A 26,382-nucleotide genomic window follows, 5' to 3' on the forward strand; every position below is an offset into this window, starting at 1 on the left:
CCCCGCAATTTATCAGTAAACATTAGTCCGAGGCGAACACGCCCCCTAATGGGTGGGGCTTATCCCTACATCTCCCTCTTTTGTCTAAATAAGACAGAACTAAACCAAATACAACTATATACAATAATAACAAATAATAAATATAACAAACAATATTGAGAACAAAAGTTTTGCTAAACACTCTATCTCAAGGAGTCTAAATAACATAGAGAGTAACTACAATTATATAATCTTCAACTCCATCAAAGATCTGAGAAGGGAATAAATATTACTTAGCAAATGAGAGATATCCAACATGTGCAACAATTGACAGAGACAACTGACTACCTGGGCAATCACCCATTTGCATTGTTGAGTCAACCAACTTTGACTAAGGCCTAACATAACTGACATACCATTCTTAGAACTATCCTACCCTGTCTTGGCAGGATAAGACAATCCTGTTTCATCCACTTAGGGATATTCTGTATCTTTGTCAGAAGTTGAGGTATGGGCTTTTCTTAACCCAAAGGCCAGTTCTGCCAAGAAGACAAGCTCCCAGTGGAGTGTCTTTGGTGCTCAACGTTCTCTCGGGAGTAGAGTGGCGTTGCCAGGAGTAATTGTGTCTCGTTGGCACAGAAATTTTAGGTTAGATTAAAGTCCATTTTCTACAGCTCTTCAAAGACGCTGAAGATCATACTATCTATACTAAATATAATCTCTATGTAACTAAAAGACTTGATTAACTTAAAAATAAATATGACAAACATATAATTCTCAATACCTATCTAACTTGAAGACTAAAAGAATAAACAACTGTGCAATATATGAAGACAATGATCTTCAACTCTAAACAATGTCATAGTATCAGAGGGAGAAATGTACATTGTAATATGGTAGAAGTATCAATACAATATAGACAAAGTTATAAGCATACTCATACAAAAATAGAGGTAGGAACACTCACATTCAATATTCAATATATCAATATACAAGAAACAGTACCAATACAATTTTCTATAAACAGTAATTCACAAATACCAATCATCCCATAAAATCAGTTAATCCCCCTTCTTCTTCTTTTTTTTTTTGAAAATACCCCTAATTCCATAAAAATATCACCCCATCCCCTCAACCCTAAACCAACCAGTAAAAGATGTCCCTAACCCTGAGGGCAAACTCTGTTGGGAGAGGGGATGTTGTCCTCTAAGATTGCTTCTAGCTGACATGGGGGCAACGTTCTTCTTAGGGGGTCCTGTGAAAGCAAATGATGGTAAAATTCCCAATTAAACCTTTGACCTAAGAAAATTGTAACTAGTCTCTGAGTGTTTTGAGAAGGTCCGGCCAGAGTGTTGTCAAAAATGTGCACCATTCGAAATTGTCTCGTGTAGTTGGTACCAAAAAACAGGTCTAATATTAGCGCATTAAAAAAAAATCATGACGTCACAAAAACCAGATTGAGTTGATGTCGTGGGGCCCCATCTTCATCCTTGAAACTTCAAAGATTACTGTAGGAAAATCTCTTGCTTGTTATGGGAAATTTAAACATCAACAACAAGGACATATATTGACATATAAAGAAAGACACAGATATGAAAAAAGGCAAAGAAAGTTTAAGATATATATATATATATATATATATATATATATATATAAATTAATACTTACAGAACATGTCCCTCCATCAGTAATTAAATATTCAGGGTCCCTTAAATTCTTTGAAGATGGGTATTTTCCTGTGGAGATAAGAAGAGAACCCTGCCCCCAACCTATCTGTATTACTTGCCATCAGTATGATCTCCATCCATGTGATTGAATTGTTATTTATCTTTCCCAAGTGGCTTCTCTTCATCAAAACAAACCTTTATTAATTTTGATGGTATCCACAATTTTTCCTCACCTGTGGAGACAAGAGCAAATCCCCTTCCCCAACGCAGCACATCTCCTGGCTTCCATTGTGAGGTCAGTACATCCTTGAAATAAACTGGTTGATTTAGTTCAGTAGACTTTTCCATTATCCAATGTCTTTCTGCAGCCGATGTTCCCTTCTCATTAGCATTGAGAAAATTCAAGGTTAACAAAGCATTATGTAACCTATTTCTGGGGGTGTTTTCCACCCCTTTCTGTTTGTTCAACATATCCTTTATAGTTTGATTTGATCTTTCTATGACTGCTTGACCTGTAGGATTATATGGTATACCTGTAACATGCTTGATATTGTAATAATCAAAAAACCGTTTCATTTTCCTAGAGACATAAGCAGGACCATTATATGTCTTTATTTGTGTAGGTATACCCATGATAGCCATGACTTCTAATAAATGAGTGATTACTGAATCAGCTTTTTCTGAACTTAAAGCCGTTGCCCACTGAAAGCCTGAATACGTGTCAATGGTGTGATGAACATATTTTAATTTGCCAAATTCTGCAAAGTGGAACACATCCATCTGCCAGATTTTATTCCTTTGGGTGCCCTTTGGATTAGCCCCTGCAGACAGTGGCATTTGGTTATAGAAAGAGCAAGTAGGGCATTTCTTTACAATCTCTTTAGCTTGTTGCCATGTAATAGAAAACTCTTTCTTTAAACCTTTGCTATTAACATGATGTTTTTTATGAAATTCAGAGGCTTGTAGCACACTACCAATCAATAATTGATCAATTTCTGCATTACCTTGTGCTAGAGGACCTTGCAGACCCGTATGGGATTGGATGTGTGTTATGTACATAGGGCAAAGCCTGTTCCTAATCAAATCTTGTACCTGGATAAACAATGAGGTTAGTTCTGTATCATCAGGTATAAATTCAGCAGTGTCAATATGTAAAATAACTCTTTCTGCATATTGTGAATCAGTAACTATATTAATAGGTTCTTTAAAATCCCTTAGCACCATAAGAATAGCATATAATTCTGCCTTCTGCACAGAATCATAAGTACTTTGTTCCACTTTACCCAAGTCTTCTGATTTGTAACCTGCCTTCCCTGATTTACTGGCATCAGTATAGAATGTACGGGCTCCAGTTATTGGAGCATCACGGAAGACTCGAGGAAGGATCCAAGAAGTTCTCTTTATGAAGTTAAGCCTCTTGCTTTTTGGATAGTTGTTATTAATGTCTCCAAAAAAATTAGCACAAGCTCTTTGCCATGGTTCATTATCTTCCCATAATTTCTTTAGTTCATCAGCAGTGAAAGGCACTATAATTTCTGCAGGGTCTATGCCTGCCAGTTGACGAAGTCTCAACTTGCCTTTTATAATTAACTCAGAGACTTTTTCCACATAAGTTTTCAGTTTCTTACTTGGTTTATGTGGTAAAAAGATCCATTCCAAGATAATATCATCTCTCTGCATTAAAATTCCTGTAGGGGAAATTTTTGATGGTAGTATGATGAGAATACAATCGAGCTCTGGATTTACCCTGTCCACATGTGCCTGTTGTAATTTTTCCTCAATCATTGTCAGTTCCTTTTCTGCTTCAGCTGTTAATTCTCTGGGACTGTTTAAATCTTTGTCACCATCCAAGGTTTTGTTCAAATGAATTATTAGATCAGGTGTTATCCCAATAGCTGGTCGTAGACTGGAAATGTCTCCTAACAGTCTTTGAAAGTCATTAAGAGTCCGTAGGCGATCTCTCCTAATTTGTGCCTTTTGTGTCTAATTTTTTGCAAACCTAGTTCATAACCTAAATAATTAACAGAATTTCCCTTATGAATCTTTTCAGGAACAATTTGTAATCCCCATTTAGGTAAAAGTATTTTTATTTCTTCAAACAGTCTGTTCAAGGTATCCATGTTTGAATCGGATAACAAAATGTCGTCCATATAATGATATACTATCGATTTTGGAAATTTCTTGCGTATTATTTGCAATGGTTGATTCACAAAATATTGGCACAGGGAGGGGCTATTTAACATACCCTGGGGGAGGACGGCCAAGTGGTACCTCCTGAAGGTTGAGAATTATTATAAGTAGGCACTGTGAAGGCAAATTTTTCTCTATCTTCTTTTTGTAAAGGTATAGTGAAAAAACAATCCTATAAAACAATAGCTATGAGAGGCCATCCTTTTGGCAATAAAGAAGGCAAAGGAATTCCAGATTGCAGAGGGCCCATAGGTTGAATAACCTTGTTGATAGCCCTGAGATCTGTCACCCTTCTCCATTTACCTGATTTTTTCTTAACCACAAATACAGGAGAATTCCAAGGGGTGGTAGATTCTTCTATATGTCTAGCATCTACTTGTTCTTGTACCAGCTGTTCTAAAGCCTGTAACTTTTCCTCAGCTAAAGGCCATTGCTTTGTCCATATTGGTTTCTCAGTCAACCATTTTAGAGGCAAGGCTGTTGGTATCTCTGAAGGGACATCAATTGCTCATTCTTGTACAGCCCGAATGGCCGGTTTTCTCCATTTGTAATATTTTTTAATATTATTCTCAGAAATATAGGCTCTAGAAGTAGCAGAAATGTTAATTTTGGTATTCCATTGTTGTAATAGGTCACGACCCCATAAATTCATTGCAATATTGGCTACATATGGCCTTAATTTTCCTATTTGTCCCTCTGGTCCTATACATTATTCAACCCATCTCTTGCTCTGCCTTACTCAAGATCGGGTTCCAATTCCCAGGAGCTGAACATTTACATTCTGAAGAGGCCAATATGGATGCGAAGATTCTGGGGTAATGATACTTACATCCGCACCTGTGTCCAGCAGGCCAGTAATAAAAATGCCATTTACACACACTCTCAGCTTTGGTCTTTGATCATTTATAGAAGTTTGACAGAACACACAGAACTCATCTTTCTGATCATTATTGCTTGTAACAGTAGGCATGGGGCTTCCTAATTGTCCTGACGAGGCACGTTCTCTGCAGTAACTGGAAATGACAGAACCATGTTTGCCATGGGAGCCTGTGAGGCCCCCCTCTCACGTTTCCCATCTGTATCAGGTTGCTTTGTCTATCTCTTGTAGACCTGCATTCATTTGTCCAGTGACTGCCTTTTCCACATCTTCTACATAAACCTGAAGGCTGAGTCCTCCTATTTCTGTTTTTTCTAGAAGATACATTATTATTATTTCTGAAAATCTGTTGTCTACAATTCCGTTTTATATGACCCATTTTGTCACAATTAAAATATTTGGTATTCGGATGTCTCCTTTTACCATTGGAAATTGCTTCTTCTACCCATGCTCCAGTGCCATAGTCAAATGTACCAACATTCAGTGTATGCAAGACCCATTCTTCCAATGGCGCTGATCTGAGCTTTAAAGGTCCCAAAATCCTTTTGCATTCCACATTTGCATTTTCATAAGCCAAAGACTCGATCATTATATGTCGTGCTTCTGGGTCAGATATCCCTATTTGTACAGCTTTAGTTAGTCTTTGTAAAAAGTCACTAAATGGTTCTCTCTGACCCTGTTTAACTCTGACAAATGATTCCATTCTCTGTCCTGGGTCTTCCACCCTGTCCCAAGCCCTTAAGGCTGCTATAGTACACATGGGGAGTATGTTTTCATCCAAATTAGCTTGTTCCTGAGGGTCGGAAAAGAGCCCCTCTCCTAGAATTTGATCTAGGTAAATCTCAATTCCCTTTGCTCTTTCCTGCTGTTCTAAAAGTCTAGCCTCTTGTCTGAATATGCATTTCCATTTCAATTGCGGTCCACTCTCAAGTACAGCAGAGCTCAGCTGTAACCAGTCAGAGGGAGTTGCTTTGCTTGTCGTGGCCCAAGATCTTAGCATCTCTTTAACAAAAGAGGCATGCATCCCAAAAGTCATTACAGCCTGTTTAATTTCTTTGAGATCATTCATACGGACAGGTTCCCATGTATCTTCCTTGATGACCTTAGGGTTTCTGGAACCAACCACTTTCTCTGTTGTTACTACTGGAAAGGCAGGTAGAACTGTAGGTAGAGCTTTGTGGGAATTGTTCCAGAGAGATTTACCCACAGATGTAGTTAAAATTTGCCTTTCTACCCCTTGCTCTTCTTCATCAGAATTTAGAAATTCCTCAATCTTTTCAATTCTATTCACCATTGCCTTCTGCAATGTCTGAATCTCCTTTCCAGAATTATGTTCCAAAGCCTTCATTGAGGATTCTAAAGTATGAAGTTTGTCCATTAGAGATAACATCTCATCTTTGGACATAATTTTTATAGCATAAACCGTGCCTTCTTGTATTGACAATCTTTCCACTAATCTGTCATAAGCTTTAGACAAAATCTGATTGTCACATTCAGCAGTTTTGATTCTCTCAGTTAATGTTTCAGTTCCTACTGAAAAGGACTGAAGTTTACGACTCAAATCAGCTGTTCCCTCTTCCATAGTAATGAATTTCTCCTTAATATCAGCTGTTAATGTTTCAGTTCTTACAGAAAGGGACTGAAGCTTACGATCCAAATCAGCTGTTCCCTCTTCCATAGTAATGAATTTCTCCTTAACATCAGCCTGTACCTCTTCTAAATTTTGTTCAGTTTGTCGAGTTGTGTTAAACAAAGATCTGTTCTCTGCCTGGAGGACTTCAAACTGATTTTTGAGAAGATTGTTGTCATTCTCAATTGTTTTTAAGCATTCAACCTCATCTCGTAAAGACTTTATCATATTTCTATTATCAAACCATATAGTACCAAGGAAAACTACGAATCCCAGAAAGATCCATATCTGTGGGCTGATAGACACTTCTTGTAAAATCTCCCACATGGTACAATTGAAAAGGCTGTTAAAATCTTGAATGGTAATGTTTTCAGACATTTTTCTTATTTATAAAAGAAAATTATTTACCTGTAATGATGTTTTCCTGCCAGTGGTGGCAAAAGAAATGCACCTGAGTCCACGTGGTCTAAGCCAGAGCCGGTCTGAAACAATTAACTCAAAACGAAAATTATTGTACTGCCTGAGAAGTTAGATTGGTCACAGAAGGGGCCACTTTGTTTGCTGCTGTGGCGGCTTTTGCTTCAAAACCGCAGGTGCTTGCATTAATTCAGGCAGTGGGGCTTAGCCAAGCCAGGCAGGGAGCGGTTAACTGCTCTGGCCCGAGTAAGTCTGAAAGAAGGGGCAGGCCCACCGTAGATGTAAGGGGCCGAGTTGGGGTAGCTGCTCTGCAACTGTATCGTGGCCTGGAGTGGGGGAAGGGAAAGCGAACAGGGAGCACGCTGTGAAAGCTAGCAGGCTATGCTCACCCAATTGCACTTCCTGAGCTCTGGTAGCTAACTTGCTTGCAAAGGCTGGGAAAGATGGAGCTTGCGCCCCCCCCGTGCTGGGGTGGGGGCAAAATAGCCCGACGTTGGACCCCAAAATGTAACGACGTAAATGAATGCAGACAGATTATAAAAATATATACAGCATTAATGGGGAAATAGACTTACAGGACCACAGGTTCCCGCGGAGAACAGGAAAGCAGAGAAGAGGGGCTTCTGGGATCACACCTGGCAGATTTATCAGTAAACATTAGCCCAAGGCGAACACGCCCCCTAATCAGTGGGGCTTATCCCTACACTCCATCAAACCTGATTTCTTAAACCCAGAATGAATCCACAGCCTCTCATTTCCTGTGGAAATAAAAGCAAAACTTCTCCCCATAAAATAACTTATCTTTTACCCTAAATTTTGAAATCAAGATATTTCTAAGACATGTAGGTTGGATTAATACAATAACAATTATAGTCAAATGTGTTTTAGCACCTCTTGCTCCTTCCTCAACAGTTAAACAATGCTAAGACAACTCAATAATATACAGTATTCATACTCTGTGTATTTTCCAACTTTACGTGCTTGTTATATTACTTTACTCCCTTCTAGAAGACTTTATTATTTTAAAACAATATATTTCCTTTTTAAACTATCTTTACCTTCTCTTTTCTCTCTCAAGCTTATACACACACACACACACACACACACACACACACATACCTGGCCACATGAGTCTTTAAACTGCTAAATGATATGACATGGACCAAAGCCTTTGCTTTGGTGGCTGGCTCTGCCTTACTCAGCTTCCTGATAACATAGTTTCATGGAAGAATAATCAGCAAGAGTCATCTTTATTACCTCAGGACTGGAAAGCTGTTGGGTTCCTGCTGCCACAAAGTAGAAAGCATCCTATTGCCCACAAACCCCATTTGTGTGCTCTGTAGCAAGACTTCCCAAAAGAGCCATCCATGCCTCCAGCAGGAACTAGGAAGCCATGTCTTACAGGAGCCATGCCTCTTGAAAGACAGTCACCAAAAAGCTGTGCTTGATTACATTTTTTTGCATCTGTTGAATGTTTATTAAACTTTGTCAGGTTATATGTGGAAATTTCTGTCACACATTAGAACACCAATTGTGATCTAATATTTTCTTTCCTGACCACCTGATGCCTATCCCAGCAGCAGCTTCCAAATTACCACACAGAGACTTAATATTATTTATAAATGTTTGGCCAATAACTTAGGGTTATTACTAACTAGCTCTTACATTTTAAGGTAACCCGTATTTCTTATTTAGGCTCTGCAATGAGGCAACATTATTAGCATGGCACATTCACCTCCTGCTCCCTCTGCATCTGGCTAGTGACTCTTGACTCTTCCCTACTCCTTCCCATAATCCTTAGTATGGTTAACCTGCCTATACTTATTGCCTGACTACTGGCCAATCAGCATTTTACTAATCCAATTCAAGTGACAAATATTTACAGTGTACAAGAGTATTATTCCACAGCAACTTAGTAAAACTATATAAAACAAAATTAGTTATCAAGTAAGAATTAGATTGACAGCATTCAGTCTACTCAAAATATTTATGAAATTAAAAAAGTCCATTATCAATCTTACCTTAGTGATTTCAAAGTTTTATACCTAATTTATTTCATATTGTAAATAATGAAACTATAACTATTATTCATAAATTTCACCAAAGATCCCAGAAACAATGAGAAAACACACACACACACACACACACACACTATATATATATATATATATATATATATATATCATAAAAATAACAAAATTTGTATCAATATGCCATAAACCATACCAATGCAAAAAATCTGAGATTAATTGTTGTCTTTTTATTTTATATTCTTATATTCCACTAAATGATAACAGGTATCCATAACCCACCAAATAACCAACACCTCGACCCAATTTCTTGGGAATGTGGGCATTTTGTTCTCCAGACTGCTTCTGGTTGTCCATGAGCAAAGACATCTTCAGGGGTCGCTGAGAAAATTTATATAATGGCCAAGTCCTGAGAAGATGAGTAGTCACCACCTTACTTGATATGTACCACCTGTCAAGATTTAGAAAATCTCTGCCAATCAAATCTGATCTAGATCAATCCTGAGGAAATCCACAGGCTCTCATTGCCTGTGAAAATCAAAGACTAACCTCTTCCAAAAAGCATTATTGAATTTCACTTGAAAAATACATTTTTTACTTCTTTTTAAAATTTAAGAGAGCCCTTCTTAAGTATCTAAGTTGGTTCAATGTAGCACTCTGTTCACAATTCCAGATGTCATTTGCTTATTAGCAAACAAAATTTTAAAATAAATACATACTATATAGGATACAGACAATTTGTATATTTTCTACTTTTATGTGCCATTTTGCTCTTATATTACCTCCATTCTCTCTTTAAACAGCTTGCTTTATTATTTTTTAATATTTTTTTCTTTCTATGGCTATACTCTATTGTTCCTTTCTTAAGTCTATGCACATTTTAAAACACTCTAGAAACTGTTTAGATAAGTTTCTTTTTTCATCTGAACCTCTATTACTGCATATTTACAGCCTTTTTGACTACATGAGCATTTAGATTGCTCAGTTGTGCAGTTATTACCTCTACCATAACTGTGGCTCCTGGTTCTACCCACTTCTGGGTCTCTGAAAGCCAAGCATAAAACTCATAGGTGGGTTAGCCATAGTTTACCAAGATCTACATTCTAGCACTGCAGATCTGGAATGCTCATGCCCTCAACTCTGGCAGGCATTTTTATTTAGTTTTTCAATTCTACTTGGCATGAAAAAGGCTGTTTGAGTGATCTGCTATAAGGTTGAACTTCTTAAAGAAGCTATGTCTGATTTTTTTAAAAAACTTTCTCAGGCCCTATGAAAAAAACAACCCTCATGTTGGAATGACAATTTTTTATTATTATTATTATTCAAGGGCCCACCATCCCATTCACAAATAAATAACAGGGACTTACTCTTACTTGTCAATGTCCAGCCTTAGCTTGGTATGTTTCTAGCCAGTTTTTCTAACTGAAATTATTCCATTTCACGTTAATTTCATTTTACCTCTGGGCTTTTTATCTTTCTTTATTCTATACATCTTTTTTTTTTCCTTCTGTGACTCACTGTGTGGCTGAGTGGCTGGCCCCTGGCATCTTAAATTCCTTATCCTTTTCTTGTTGCTCTTATTCTGCTATACTATTCTCTCAGCTTGGCAGATTCTATTTTTCTCTTTTGCCTAGCTATTGGGCGTTCAATTTTTTATTAGACCAATCAGTTGTTTTAGACAATCAAAATAACATAGCTTTACAAAATTAAACAAATACAACATAAAATATAACATATCTTTGCACATTTAAAAATGATCCACAGCATAAACAAATATCACACACCTTAAACTAATATTCCATAACAGGATTATAGTATGCAAACCCTACACTATGGCAAGTGTTATGCTCAGGATAGTTGACCAAGAGAAAACTTTTGTGGTTTAGTATGATTATCTATGTTTTTATTTGTCATATTTTATTTCATTTCAAATATAATGTTATAAGATAAAACAAAAAATTAACACATTGGAATTGGACAAAACAAACAAACAGAAGGAAAGAAACAAAACAGGCACAACAATTACAGACCCAATCATGTGCACACTCAGGAATTGCATTATAACACCAGACTTGAAGCTATAATATTTAAGCATAGGACCTATTTGTAGGCCCATGCAGGCCCTGTGTATGGTGCTTCAATCTCTGTGAGTTTATGAGAGTTTATCCCATGCTTATTTAGAGATACTTGTTTTCTTGGTGCCTCTAGGCTCTTTGGCTCTTACACTGTTCTTACACTGTCTTCTCTTCAGCATGTTTCCCTAAACCCTGGCAGGAGTGATTTAATGGAAATATCCCATTAGGTCTGAGTGTTTCAGTCTTTCACTCTTTGCATATTTTCTTTGATGATGACCAAACAAGGCAAAGGTCTATGTGTATAGCAGAAAGTCATTAAGAATCATTTTATTGCAATTTTCAGAACAATATTATTTGGATTTATTCTATGTCCTTAGACTATCATATGTCATGTTCTTGGCTATCGAGGTTATGTTGTGATTAAGCCCGACTAAACTTCTCAGGATTCAGAAGGATCGTTAGAGCAGGTAAAAACCATTCTAATAAGGTCTGAGCATAAACAAAATAAATTAGCTCACCTGAGTCTTTTTGTCATGTACCATTTATCCTTATTATGCTCTCTCTCTAATGCTCTCTTAATGTTTCATTTTCAATGTTCCTCCTCAATGTTCTGCTTTTTATGTTCCTTGCTGCTCTGCCTCATGGTTCCCTTTTGATGTTCCTTAATGTTCTACCCATCCCACAAGTTTTCCATTTATATACGCACACAGACATATTTGAAAAGCATTTATTTTTAAGGGCTAACAGGGTGGATAAAAGACTGACAAGGTAAGTGCCCTTTGTTTCAGTGGGAGTGTGGTTGTGAAGCACCCTGGCAAATACCAAGAACATTAAGATGGAGCTTGCCCCTGTGCTAAGCATCCTGGAACTGTATCCACTGGGACCCAGATGAGAAGGAATATCTTTCTCTGGGACTGCTTTAGCAACCCAATTTTTTTTCCTGTTATGGGTAAAGGTACAAACAGTTAATTTCCTAGAATAAGACGTTGTGGCAAATGAAAGGTAAAGTTAAGTACAGAATATTAATAGCTTGTTAGCATAGAGCAAAAGACCAGTAGATTACACCTTCATGAGTCAGCTGCTAGAGAATTCAAAGCCACCCAGACCTATTTAGGAGGCACATGTTCAGTGCCTCCTACTCAAAGCTCCTCTCTTGTCAATGAGTCCTCTCAATAAGAACAATTGTGACAATCCAGCTTTAAGTATATTTGACTATTAGAACAAATTTTTGGCTGAGTGAATACTTTTACACCAGGGTACCACAGTGTGAGGAAAGGTATGTATTTGTCAGTGCAGGGAAAGTCAGGTTGAAAGAATGAATTTATATGCTGCTGTGATATTTTGGGATGAATTCCTGATGTAGGTTTCCTCCTGTGTGCTGTGAATATATTTTATTACTATTGGTTAATGAATAAAGCTGTTTCAGCCAATGGCTTAGCAGAGTTAAACAAGGCAGGAAATCCAAACAGAGATATACAAAGTAGGCAGAGTCAAAGAGACACCATGTAGCTGCTGAAGGAAACAGATGCCCTAGAAACTTACCGGTAGGCCTCAAACCCATGGTGATACACAGACTAATAGAAGTTGATTAATTTAAGATGTAAAAGTTAGTTAATAAGAAGCCTGAGCTAACAGGCTAAACAGTGTTGTAGTGAATAGAGCTTCTGTGTGATTATTTGGGTCTCAGAAGTTGGGAAATGAATAGTCAGCCTCCATTTACAGATATCATTATGGAAGTGGGAAATCCCATATTTCACAAGATTTCTATAGAACTGATAAAGACTATTCAAAAGACACATACTCCTAAAGTTTTGAAAGTTGGGTTCCCCATAATTTGTATACTTGTGGGTCTGTCTGTGAATCTTTCAGCTGTAGATTCACTGTATAATTCTTGTGGTTTACATCACTTGGCCACACAAACAATATTGAGTATAGTTTCCATCTCATGGAGAGGGATTTGATTCAAATGATATATTGGTTGGTTATCCACACAGGCTTTGTGCCACCATTGCAATATCATATCTTGAAATGGGACAGCATTGAAGTTAAATAATTTGCGCCTAGGTTGGTGGTTGCATTTCTTTTTTGGTAGCAAGAAGAGTAAGTTCTGTACTAAAGACACTAGAACATAGGGGAAGACTTCACGTAGGCACTTTTTCATGTCTAAATAGTTATATAGGTATTGGTTTTGGCAAACCTATAAAACTTATAGGGGCTCTGATGTCAATTTGTAGAGATCACCCTATAGTCTTAGAAAAAGCATGAGTTGTTTGTTTAGACCCACAAGACCCATTTGGCCAAAAACTTAGGTATAACCTAATTTCAGTATCCAAAGCTTTATTTAGTGATGAAAGATTTTCAGTTGGGGTTATGTCTCCACCATTATTTGGTAATTTTGCTCAATTTCACACACACACATACACACACACACACACATACATACATACATATATATATATATATATATATATATATATATATATATATATATGAAAGTTTCTATTATGTTAGATTTCTATATTTCCCCACAAATGATGGCTAATTTTAGCTGTGTCTCCTGATATTCTCTACCTTGTCCCCCATTTCTCTTACTCTTTCCTACTTGATCAATCCTTTCCAGGGTCCTTATCCATCCATATCTATTATAGTTCACTTTCCTAAGGAGACAGATGGAAAATATTCCATTGTGTCAATATGCAACATTTTCTTAATCCGTTGTTCTTTTAAGGAACGTATAGATTGTTTCTAATTTTTCTCTGTTATGAATATAATAGCAGTGACCAGAGTTGAGCAAGTGACTCTTTGGCAGGATGGAGCATCCTTTGGTGTATTTTCAAGAGTGATATAGTTGAATCTTGAGGTAGGTTGATTCTCATCTTACTGAGGAACTGACACACTGATTACCATAGTGACTGTACAAGTTTGCACCTCCACCAGCAATGGAGGAGAGTTCTCCTTATTCCGTAACTTGAGCAGTATGAACTGTCACTTTTGTTACTTATTTTAGTCATTCTTAAAAGTATAAGTTAGAACCTGCAAGTAGTTTTGATTTACACTGAATGCTAAATGATGTTAAATATTTCTTTGCTTCTGACCCATTTGAGAGCCCCTTATTGAGAATCACCTCTTTAGATCTGTAGTCCATTTTTCATAGGATTATCTAGTTTGTTTATATCTAATTTCTTGAGTTCTTTGAATATTTTGGATATTAGACCTCTATCACATGTAGAGTTGTTAAAAAACATTTTCCCATTCCATAGGTTACCACTTTCTCCAATGACTGGCATCCTTTGTTGTACAGAGATTTTCAATACCATGAGGTCCCATTTAATAATTAGTTATCTTGACACTTGAACTATAAGTGTTATGTTCAGAATGTTGTCTTCTGTGTCAATGTGTTCAAGGCTATTCCCCATTTTCTCTTTTGTCAGGTTCAGGGTATCTGGTTTTATGTTGAGGTCTTTGATCCACTTAGACTTCAGTCTTTTGTGAATGTAATAAATATAGATGTATTTGCATTCTTATACATTCTTTGAACATCCATTTTGACCAGGACCATTTCTTAATGATGCTTTGCTTTTTTTCAGCGTGTTTCTGCCTTTCCTAGATGTGTGGACTTATGTTACATATCTTACTAAGTCAGATAATGCAGACTGAGAGGCAAGATACCCAATCTGCTCCAAGGTAGTAAAAAGAAGACCTCAGAGTTGTAAGGTCTCAGGAAAAATTTTTATCTGAGATTTGTTATACTTTTAATCTGAAAGAAAAAATAAGGGAACATACACTTTCTGCTGGAAACCTAACAAAAAGAAACATTCACAAGCTTTACTGTTGATAAACTTCTCTTATACTTCAAATAAAATAATCTTTCTTTCTACACAGTTACATACATCTACATATCTTTCATTACATACATACATCTCTCTCCTGCACAGTTACATTTTTATATTTAGTTACAGCCTCCCCTTACAGTTATATATTCTCTCTTTACATTGACAATGAAGGAGTGTTCCCCTTACTCTACATCCTCTCCAGCATAAGCTGTCAACAGTATTTTTGATCTTTGCCATTCTGACAGGTGTAAGATGGTATCTCAGTGAAAGAGATATCTTGATAAAGGGGACCACTGTGAGGTTAGGGAGAAACCTGGCACTGTGGGAATTTCCAGGAATCCGCAAGAATATCTTCAGCTAAGACTTCAAGCAATAGCAGAGATGGTGCCTGAACTGTCCTTTTCCTGTAATCAGATTGATGACTACCTTAATTGGCATCATAAAACCTTCATCAAGTAACTGATGGTAGCAGATTTAGAGACCCACAGCTAATCACTGTGCCATATCGGGGTTCAACTTGAAGACCAGAAATATAAAGCAGCCAGCTACTTGCTCTTTCCTCCTCCTCAGTTCAAATATTGCCATCTTTCCCCAAGGAATTTGCAGAATGAAACTGAGCCTGAAACGTCTCCTCCTATCTTATATTCCTTTCCATCACTATGATTAAAATTATGCACCACTACTTCCCAGTTTATCTGACAAAGTAGTGTAGTTACTGGGATTAAAGGTGTGTGCCACCACTGTCTGGTCTGTATGATTGATCAGTGTGGCTGTTTTACTCTCTGATCTTCAAGCAAGTTTTATTTACTAGAATACAAATGAAATATCACTACATGATCAAACTCCCAGAGTCCAGTTGAAGAGAGAGAGAAGTGATATATGAGTCAAGGGGTCAAAATCATGATAAGGAAACCCACAGAGACAGCTGAACCAGGTAGGTGGGAGCTCACTGACTCTGGACTGATAACTATGGGACCTGCATAAGACTGAACTAGACCCTCTAAAGGTGGGTGACAGTTGTGTAGCTTGGGTACTCTGTGGGGCCACTGGCAGTGGGACCAAGATTTATACTTAGAACATGAATATGGCTTTTGGAGCCCATTCCTTATGAAGGGATATTTTGCTCAGTCTAGATACTGGGAAGGGGTGTTGCTTGGTCCTGTCCCAATATATTGTGCAAGATTTTGCTGACTCCCCTTGGGAGGCCTTCCCTTCTCTGAGGAGTAGATGGGAAATGGGATGGGGGAATAAGGGAGGATGGGAGGAGAGGATAGAAGAGGAACTGGGATTTGTATGTAAAATGAAGAAAGATTGTTTTTTGAAATTTAAAAAGTCAATTTAAAAAAAAGAACATGTAAATTCAGCAATAGATTGACCTCCTTGAGATTATCCTTTTTTTTTTTTTTTTTTTGGTTTTTCGAGACAGGGTTTCTCTGTGGTTTTGGAGCCTGTCCTGGAACTAGCTCTTGTAGACCAGGCTGGTCTCGAACTCACAGAGATCCGCCTGCCTCTGCCTCCCAAGTGCTGGGATTAAAGGCGTGCGCCACCACCGCCCGGCGAGATTATCCTAAAATATTGCTGGGCAATTCTTTTGAGACATCTCTTGAATTCTACATACCTGCTATGAATTATGTTAAATTATGTTACTGGTGTAATGTTTGTTTGTATGTGGGACCAATAATACATTGCTAGACAGATTAAACACAGCTTGCCTTTGAGGCTAAATGAGTTCTGGGTAAATAATAAATGAAGCAGTCCTGAGTAATACAAAAAAAAAAAAGGCTCAATGTTATGCTCTTAAAAGGCTGTGTCCTAACAAATCTTTAAAGCAAAATAACTTTGGACATATTTTAGACTACTAAAGTCCTAGTATTCCTTATATGCTCTCAAGTTATATTTTCTAGTGCTCAGAAAACAATAACCAAAATTACATGGTTTCTTTTAACAATGCTAATAAGCTGAATTCTCCTTAGCATGTGAATAAATCTGGAAGCTAATATCTGGAACTGTGCTAAATTGTATGTATATAAATTGTTGTTTATACACCAAAACTGATGTTCAACCATATTTTAGGATAGCAGAAATTAGAAAAAAGGAGGTAGGTGCTCTCAATCTATTGCCAAATGTTTTCTGTTCTTATTCAAATGCTTGTGTGTTTTAGTGTTGTTTATTTGCTTGCTTGCTTATTTAATTTTTTGAGACAGTTTGACTGTGTAGCTCAAACTGACCTTGAACCCAAACTTCAATGTGCAGCCCAGTTTGGCTTTGAATTTTAAGTAATCCTTTTATCTCAATATATCTTGTGCTGGGTAGGCATTTCCCTGATGGCTAAGAATGTCGAACAATTCTTTAAATGTTTCTCAGCCATTTGAGATTCTGTTATTGAAAATTCTGCTTAGATCTGTACCCCATTTCTTAGTTGGATTGTTTTATTTGATATCTCATTTCTTTATTTATCTATTTTGTTTATTAGTCCTCTATTGGATATGGAATTGCAGAAAGTTTCCATTCTGTACACTGCTGCTATTTTTTTGAATGATAGTGTACTTTGCTTTACAGAAGATTTCAGTTTCATGAAGTCCCATGTAGAGATTTTTGATCTTTGTGTCTGCACTATATGTGTTCTGTTCAGAATGTTTTCTTCTTTGGCAGTGCATTCAAGGCTATTCTCTACTTTGTTGTCTATCAGGTTTGGTGTTATCTGGTTTTAGTCTGAAGTCTTTGATCCACATGGACTTGAGGTTTGTGCAGGGTAATAAATAAGTATCCATTTGTTTTCCTCTATATTCAGATATCCATGTGACAAGTACTATATGTGGAAGAAGCTATCTTTTTTTCAGTATGTATTTCTGTCTTCTTTATCAAAACTAAGATGTCCATAGGTGTGTGTATTATCTCATTTTTGTATGCCTGATTTAGTGTCCTGTTGCAACAAAAAGCTAGTAATTTCTAATTTTATATATTCTTCTTCTCAATAAGATACTATATTTTTAGTCAGATTTTTGGTCTTTTCAAGCTGTTATGCACAAAAATATGTAAATTGGGTGATTTATAAAGTAAATTAATTTTCCTTTGTTTTAGAGACAAAAGATCAAGATACCAGCATCTATTTGAGAACTCTTACCGAGTAGGAGAATATGACTGCATCTGTGGAATCTCTACTATTGAGGTAATCCCACTTATTCGGCATCTGCTTTCATGGCATAGTCATCTTCCAATAGTATTTCTCCCTAGAACTATCAATTCAACTATAGTTTAAAACAGATAATTTGAATGTGGAACAAATAATCAGACACCAGAATAAGATATCATAGTATTTCACATGGTTGGTATTATTTTCTCCAAATTTTTAGACATGCTTACCCAACAAGACTTTTCTTTTAAAGTTATATATACATTTTAGTATGAGGAAATGAAAAGTTTTATTTCACCATGTATAGGTGATTGTTTGAAAAACTACTCTAATTGACAAACATTCCAAAATTCTTAAAGTTAAAAAAAGATATTACTCAAATAGCATGGCACTTTGGTATAATTTACTTTTCTACTTTCTTATTCATATAGAATCTATATTCTTTTCTTACATCTTTGAACTTGAAGAGGAAATATTTTATATTGTCTGGTAAACTTTTATCTAACATTACTTAAAGAAAGTATTGTTGATTTTAAGAGCCTATTAATGTGATAGCATTTGTATAGATGATAATAGTTATTCAGTTATTTATAGAATATGGTGCTCCTGAATAATGTTTTTCTGCTTTGATTTTTTAGTAATGTAATGAAAGAATATTAGTGCTCATTAATTTCTAAGAAGAAAACTCAACCAACAAACTTAAATATTTAATTTCTTGAAGTATTAAATATAACTGTAATGAAGCAGACTCACCCAGGAGGAGTAGATGACAGGAAATAATCAAACTGAGGGCTGTAATCAATAAAAAAGAAACAAAGAAAACAATACAAAGAATCTATGAAACAAAGAACTGGTTCTTTGAGAAAATCAACAAGATAGAAAAACCCTTATCCTAACTAGTCAAAAGGCAGAGTGAGAACATCCAAATTAATAAAATGAGAAATGAAAAGGAGAACATAACAACAGACACAGAGGAAATCCAGAAAATCCTTAAGTCTTACTACAAAACCCTGTACTTCACAAAATTGGAAAATGTAAAAGAAATGGATAGTTTTCTGGGTAGGTACCCCATACCAAAATTAAATTAAGACCATGTGAACAATTTAAATAGATCTATAACCTGCCACAAAATATAAACAGTCATCAAAAGCCTCCCAACCCCCAAAAGTTCAGATACAGATGCTTTCAGTGCATAATTCTACCAAAACTTCATAGAAGAGGTAATAGCTATATTCCTCAAATTGTTCCACATAATAAAAACAGAAGGAACATTGCCAAATTCTTTTTATGAGGGTGTAATTACCCTGATACTGAAACCACATAAAGACTGAACCAAGAAAGAATTACAGACAAATAGGCATAATAAACATCAATGCAAAGATACTGGCAAATCAAAACCAAGAACACATCAAAAAATCATCCAGCATAATTAAGTTGGTTTCTTCCCAGAGATGCAGTGATGGTTCAACATATGAAAGACTGTCAATGTTAATAACTAAATAAATGAACTGAGAAAAAGACATATGATCATATCATTACATGCTGAAAAGGCATTTGACAAAAATCCAACACCCCTTCATGATAAAGGTCTTGGAGAGATCAGGGATACAGGGAACATATGTAAGCATAATAAAAGCAATATACAGTAGTCCAGCAGCCACCATCAAATTAAATGGATAGAAACTCAAAGTGATTCCACTAAAATCAGGAATAAGACAAGGTTGTGTTCACTGTCTCCATATCTATTCAACATAGTTCCTAAAGTTCTATCAAGAACAATACAAAAAAATATGGATGTCAAAGGGATACAAACTGGAAGGAAGAAGACAAAATCTCACTATTTGCAGATGACGTGATAGAATACATAAGGGACACCAAAAACTGTACCAAGGAACTCCTACAGCTGAAAAATACCTTCAGTAATGTGGCATGATATAAGATCAACTCAAAAAAATCAGTAGCCCTCCTACATACAAATGATAAAGAAGCTGAGAAAGAAATCAGAGAAACATCATTTTTCACAATAGCCATAGATTGCATAAAATATCTTGGGGTAACACTAACCAAAGAAGTGAAAGACCTATTCAACAAGAACTTTAAGTCTTTGAAGAAAGAAATAGAAGATAACAGAAAATGTAAAGGTACCCCATGCTCTTGGATAGGAAGTATCAACATAACAAAAATGGCAATCCTACCCAAAAGTAATATATATATATATATATATATATATATATATATATATATATATATATAGATAGGTAGATTCAATTCAATCCCCATCAAAATCCCAACACAATTCTTCACAAACCTTGAAAGAACAATACTCAACTTTATGTGGAATCTTGTACAATAAAGCAATGTCTAGAGATATAACCATCCATGACGTCAAGCTATGTTATAGAGCTACAGTAATAAAACCTGCTTGGTACTGGCATAAAAACAGACAGGTTGAACAATGGAATGAACTAGAAGACCCAGATATTAGTGCACACACCTGTGAACACCAGATTTTTGACAAAAATGTTAAAATTGTACAATGGAAAAAGAAAGTATCTTGAACAAATGATTTTGGCATAACTGAATGTCAACATGTAGAAGAATTAAAGTAAAGCCATATATATATCCCCAAGCAAAAAACTCAAGTCCAAATGGATTAAGACTTCAATATAAATCTGACCACACTGAACCTGATAGAAGAGAAAGTAGAAGTAGCCTTTAATGCTTGGACACAGGAGAGCACTTCCTAAATATAATGCCAGTAGCACAGACACTGAAACACAACAATAAATAAATGGGTTCTCCTGAAATTGAGAAGCTTCTGTAAGCAAAGTATATAGTTAATAAGACAAAAAGACAGTCTATTTATTGAATGGGAAAAGATCATCACCAACCACACATAAGACTAAGGACTGATCTCCAAAATATATAAATAACCCAAGAAATTAGACATCAAAACTTCCAAATAATCAAATTTAAAAAGGTGATACAGATATAAACAGAGAACTCTAAATAGAAATCTCAAATGGCTGAAAGACACTTAAGAAAATGTTCAACATTCTTAGCTAACACTGAAATGGAAAATAAAACAACTCTGTGATATCAACTTACACCAGTCAGGCTATGATCAGAAACACCAACGATAGTTTATGCTGAAGAAGATTTGGAGTAAGGGGGAACATTCCTCCACTGCTAGTGGGAATGAATGTAAACAACCACTCTGGAAATCAGTATGCAGTATCTCAGAAAATTTGGAATCAACCTATCTCAGGACCCAGCTATTTCACTCTTGGGTATACCCAAAGGATGTTCAATCATACTACAAGGAAATTTCTTCATCTATGTTCATAGCAGCATTATTTGTAATAGCTAGAAGCTGGAAACAACCTAGATACCCCTCAATTGAATAATGGATGAAGAAAATGTGGTACATTTAGACAATGGAGTATTGCTCAGCAGTAAAAAAATTGCTATCTTGAAATTTGCATGCAAATGGATGGAACTAAAAAAAATCCTCACTCATAAATGGATATTAGCTGTAAAACAAAGGGATAAGGAGCCTATAGTCCACAGCACTAGAGAAGGTAAGTAACAAGGTAAACCCTAAGAGAAATGTATATGAATTCCCCTGGGAAGGGGAAATAGACCAAATCTCCTGACAAAATTGGGAGCATGGGACTGTGGGGTAAAGGGAGAAAGAGGGGAGAACAGAAATGGTGAAAAGAACTTGAGGGAACGGTGTAGTCAAGATGTGTGAAGGACAGAATTGAGAACAAGGAAAGATATTTTGATTGAGGGAGCCATCATGGGGCTAGCAAGAAACTTGGCACTAGAGAAATTCCCAGGAATCTACAAGGATGACCTCAGCTAAGACCCTAAGCTATATTGGAGAGGGTGCCCAAACTGGCCTTGCCCTGTAATCAAATTGGTGTCTATTATTAAATGTTACCATAGAACTTTCATCCAGCAACTGATCAAGATAGGCCCAGAGACCTACAACAGAGCACTGGGCTGATGTCTCAAAGTCCAGTTGAAGAGTGGATGAGTGAGAATATAAGCAAATTCAGTGATGTGATGGGGACACACACTGAAACAGTTTACCTGAACAAATGGGAGCTGACTAACTCGGGCTGAACAGGGAAGGACCAGCACAGGACCAAGCTAGACCCTATGAATGTGGATATGAGTTATATGGCTGGGGCACACTTTGGGGTCACTGCAGTGACACCAGAATTTTCTCTGCTGTTTGTACTGGCTTTTGGAACCCATTCTTTTTGGATGAATACCTTGCTCAGTCTGGATATAGTGGGGAGCACCTTGATCCTTCCTCATAGCATTGTGCCTAGCCCTCTCTGGGGAGTGGATGGGGGTGGAGTGGGGATAAAGTTGAAGGGAATGGAAGGAGGTGAGGGAGTGTGAACTAGAATTGGTATGTAAAATGAAAAAGATAGTTTTGTTATGCCCCAATCCGTGAAGTCCCCCAAAAACCAACAAGGAGACAGAGTCCCAAATGTAAAAGCAAAGAGCCTTTATTTTATGCAAGTTTTGCATGTCCAATGGAGACTGCCTCCAGTTCAGTTAGAGATTTTTTTATAGTAGTAAAGGTGGGGTTGAGGGGTTTCTGAGGTTCAAGACCTCTGATTGGCTGATGTTTGTCTAGGGATGTCCTGTTGAGTGTGCTGGAAGGTGATCCTATCTACAATGGTTGGAATGTTAGGCATTTTTTTTGGATGGTCTGTTCTTGGGTGGTGCTGGGGTAATCTCAGTCTGTGTTTTTTCCTGCAACCAGGTATTGCTTCAGGGTAAACTACTGAGACTCAGGCCTCCATGAAACTTATCTGTTGCTGAGTCCTACTCTGGAAGGTGATAATGGTTGGAAGTAAAGAATTTCCTTCGGGTGGTCTGTTTCAATTTAGCTTATCATGGGTGGCTCCTACACTTTGTTTTCTTTAAAAAAAAAAGAACAGCCTTAAGAACGGCTTCTTGGTAGCAGCGTTTTCTTAGGTGGGCTCTGTTTGCTAAAAGACAAACAGAGGTGTCTTTTAAAAGAGGCCTCCTGACTTAGTGTTAGTCATCAAACCTCACATGTTGTTTAAGAGGCTCTATTACCAAACATTTAAATGGTGTTTATGAGCAGCCAGCATCAGGCTTCTTGGTGGTGGCCTAGACCTAGAAAATTCACAGAACTGTAGCAATAAAATCTCAGGAAGCTAAAGAATGGGGCAGAGTCAGCCACTAAAGCCATAGCTTTAGTGATAGCCATGCTGTTTAGCAGATTAAAAACTGATGAGCTCAGAAAAAAATAGATATTTACAGTAAAGACAAATTCAGACCTAATAAAAGCCCTCTATTACCATTTTCAGTACATTTAAAGCTATACTTAGACTTGGGATAGAAAAAAAATGGATAGAGTAATTCCCCCACCCCCCAAAAAAAGGGAAAGAAATAGAGTAGCCAGACATTGTGCCACAAGCCTTTAACCTCAGCATTTGGGAGGCAGGGGCAGGTGGATCTCTGTGAGTTCAAGAGCAGTCTGGTGTACAGAATGAATTTCAGGACAACCAAAGTTACACAGAGAAACCCTGTCTCAAAAAATAAAAGAAAAGAAACAGAGATAAAATAAAAGCCATGTAAAGGTAGAAAATACATAGAGAATTTGTATGTTGTATATTATTGTGTTGTCTTTGAATTGTTTGACTGCTGAGGAAGGAGCAACAGTTGCTAAACAACATTTGATTATAAATGCTGCTGGATTCATCCAACCTATATATTTTGAAAATGCATTGACTTCAAAATTTATGTCAGAAGATTTGTTTTTTGGAAAAGTGTTTTTGCTTTTGTTTTTGTTGTGGGTTCATTCCTGGATAAGAAAAAATGAGGTTTGATAGAGCAAAACCTTCTGAAAATTGTCGAATGGGAATGGATGGCCCAGATGATCCAATACTCAAGACACCTCTATTGCAGTTTCCTCTGAGTTCTGCATCAGGAACAGCTTCTAGACTGCTGTTTGAAATGAACAAGCATCACAGAATATTCCAATCAGGACTTGACCATAATTCTAAATTTTCTTTGGGAGCCCATAAGATTATCAGTATCCCCAATCAGCAAGAAGTAGCCCATCAAACTATGCCCACATCCCCCTCAAAAAAATGCATTATGCATGTTTGTCTTTGTTTAGCATTTTATTTAAAAGTTGTTTTATTAAAAGTTGTTAAAAATAATGGCCAGAAAAAATCACAGAGTTCTTGTTTTGGAAAGAAAAAAGGGAAAATGCTGTGGAAGAATGTTTTTGTATACAGTAAAGATTTGTCACTCATATTGGTTTAATGAAATAGTGATTGACCAGTAGCCAGGCAGAAAGTATAGTAGGGCAATCAGACTAGGAGAATTCTGGGAAAAGAAAAAGCAGAGTGTGAGCCACCATCCAGATACAGATTAAGCAAATGAGAATGCCTTACTGAGAAGTATCAAGCCACGTGATTAACCAAGGACAAGAATTATGGGTGAATTTAAATCATAAGAGCTAGTTAGTAATAAGACTGAGTAATAGGCCAAACAGTTTATACTTTATTTAAGCCTCTGTGTGTTTCTTTGGGACTGAATGGCTGTGGGATTGGGAGAGACAGACACTTCTGTCTACACTCAATATTTTTAAGCATGATATATATTAGAGTATATATAAACAAAATGAGACTTCAGGTGTACTTGTTTGTTAAAAATAAGTCATTTGATATTTTTGTCTAGGCCTTTTTAAAAAATCTAGAATGAGAGAAATTGATAATGTTCATTACTGAATATACATTTTTAATCAAACTTTTAAAGCCTTAAAGCATGTAGAAAGAAATAAAATTATTGCATATAAGAAATTTAATTAGAATAAAATTGTAAATGTCTTTTAGCATTTATCTCAGACATATTCATTATTTTTACAGTGTAAATAAATTTAAATTTTATATTTTAAACTGAATAAAATAGAACTTCCTCATTCAATTTCATGAAACTGTCCAATTTACCGAGAACTTGGGTATTAAAATATACTGTACATGACAATTGGACCAAATTTTTCAAGGCTTTCTACCACCTCTTTGTGATTAGATTTGCTTTTATATGTTTTGAAAAGGCTAATGAGTACCTTAGCCAAGCAGTTCAGGTTTTATAATTCGGTATAATAAGTAGATATGGTGATGGAGTTTTTTGTTAATGTAATTGTCATACAGGTACACAACATGTTATAAAAAACACCACAGGGGAGCAAAGAAAAATGTCGGGCTCAATAAAAATCAATAAAAGAAACACAATAGTGAAGTGTTCTAAAGATAAATAGTGTGTCTCAAGCACTTGTGGTTTGCAAATACCTTGTATGGACCTGTTTTTCACAAACAAAAGTATTTTCCTTTAATATAACAACTTATTTTCAACTAGAAATAGAAAAAATAGCCTTAAGAGTAAAACTTTTATCTCTCCTTTCTTTCTGCTTTGTAGAAGGATCTTTTTTTTAACCTCCAACTCACTAAAAAGCAACATGGAGACATTGTTAATTATGAAGCTCCCCTACCATAGCTTAGGCTTGTCCTACTAGCTCTTATAACTAAAACTAACCCATTTCTATTCATCTATGTGCTTCCACATGACTTGTGGCCTTTATTACCCTTTCTACATGTCTTGTTCCCTTTGGGTCTGGCTAGCAACTCCTCCTTTCTTCTCCCCAGAGTACTGTGTCTCCAGAAGTCCTGCCTAACTACTTCCTGTCAGCTAATGGCCAATTAGCTCTTTATTAAACCAATCACGGTGCCACAACTGAACCAGTGTACAGAAATGTTCCACAGCATACCTTGATGATGGAAATGGAAACAATGATGAAAATCAGGAAGACTCAGATAGAAAAACATGATAAAATAAGGAACATAAAATTTTGAAGACAAAGAATTGAACATGGTACCTACAGATTAGGTGTTCTTTAGACTCATTGTGCTTTCTTTCTATTCACCATGAAAATAAAATACAATCTGTCAAAGGTCAATTCAAATATGACTTCCCAAAACAAATACAATTACACATAATAAATCATAAAATTCTTTGCTAGTCATTATTTGTGTACATTTATAGACAGCTTAAAAATGAAGAGCAGAGATTCACTACTGAGACAAACTTGTCTGCATTAAAATGCCATGGCTAACACGGCTTGAAAAATTCATTAAAAAGGTGTGGAAGATTATACCTTTTGCATTTTATCCCTACTTGACATGAAGAGATACAATCATTTTTACAGTTTGACTCACATGTTTCCTGAAATTTATCTTTTATAATTCAAACCAACTGTGATATGGTCAAATTCCAGCACATAAAATGTCACACATTTTACTTTTCAAATATTTCTTTATACTAAATTGTTTGTTAACTCTCAGGTCATATGTAAGAGTATAACATTTTATGTTTCAAATGATAACTTACCTTTGAAGTGTTTTCTATCTAGATACAGTGAAATCATACCTATGATACCATAGCATTTTATCCTTTCCTTGAAATGAAGACGGGTTTTTTACATTTATTGGCT

The sequence above is a fragment of the Chionomys nivalis genome, chromosome X (assembly GCF_950005125.1).
Source record: "Chionomys nivalis chromosome X, mChiNiv1.1, whole genome shotgun sequence".
NCBI classification, from domain to species: domain Eukaryota; kingdom Metazoa; phylum Chordata; class Mammalia; order Rodentia; family Cricetidae; genus Chionomys; species Chionomys nivalis.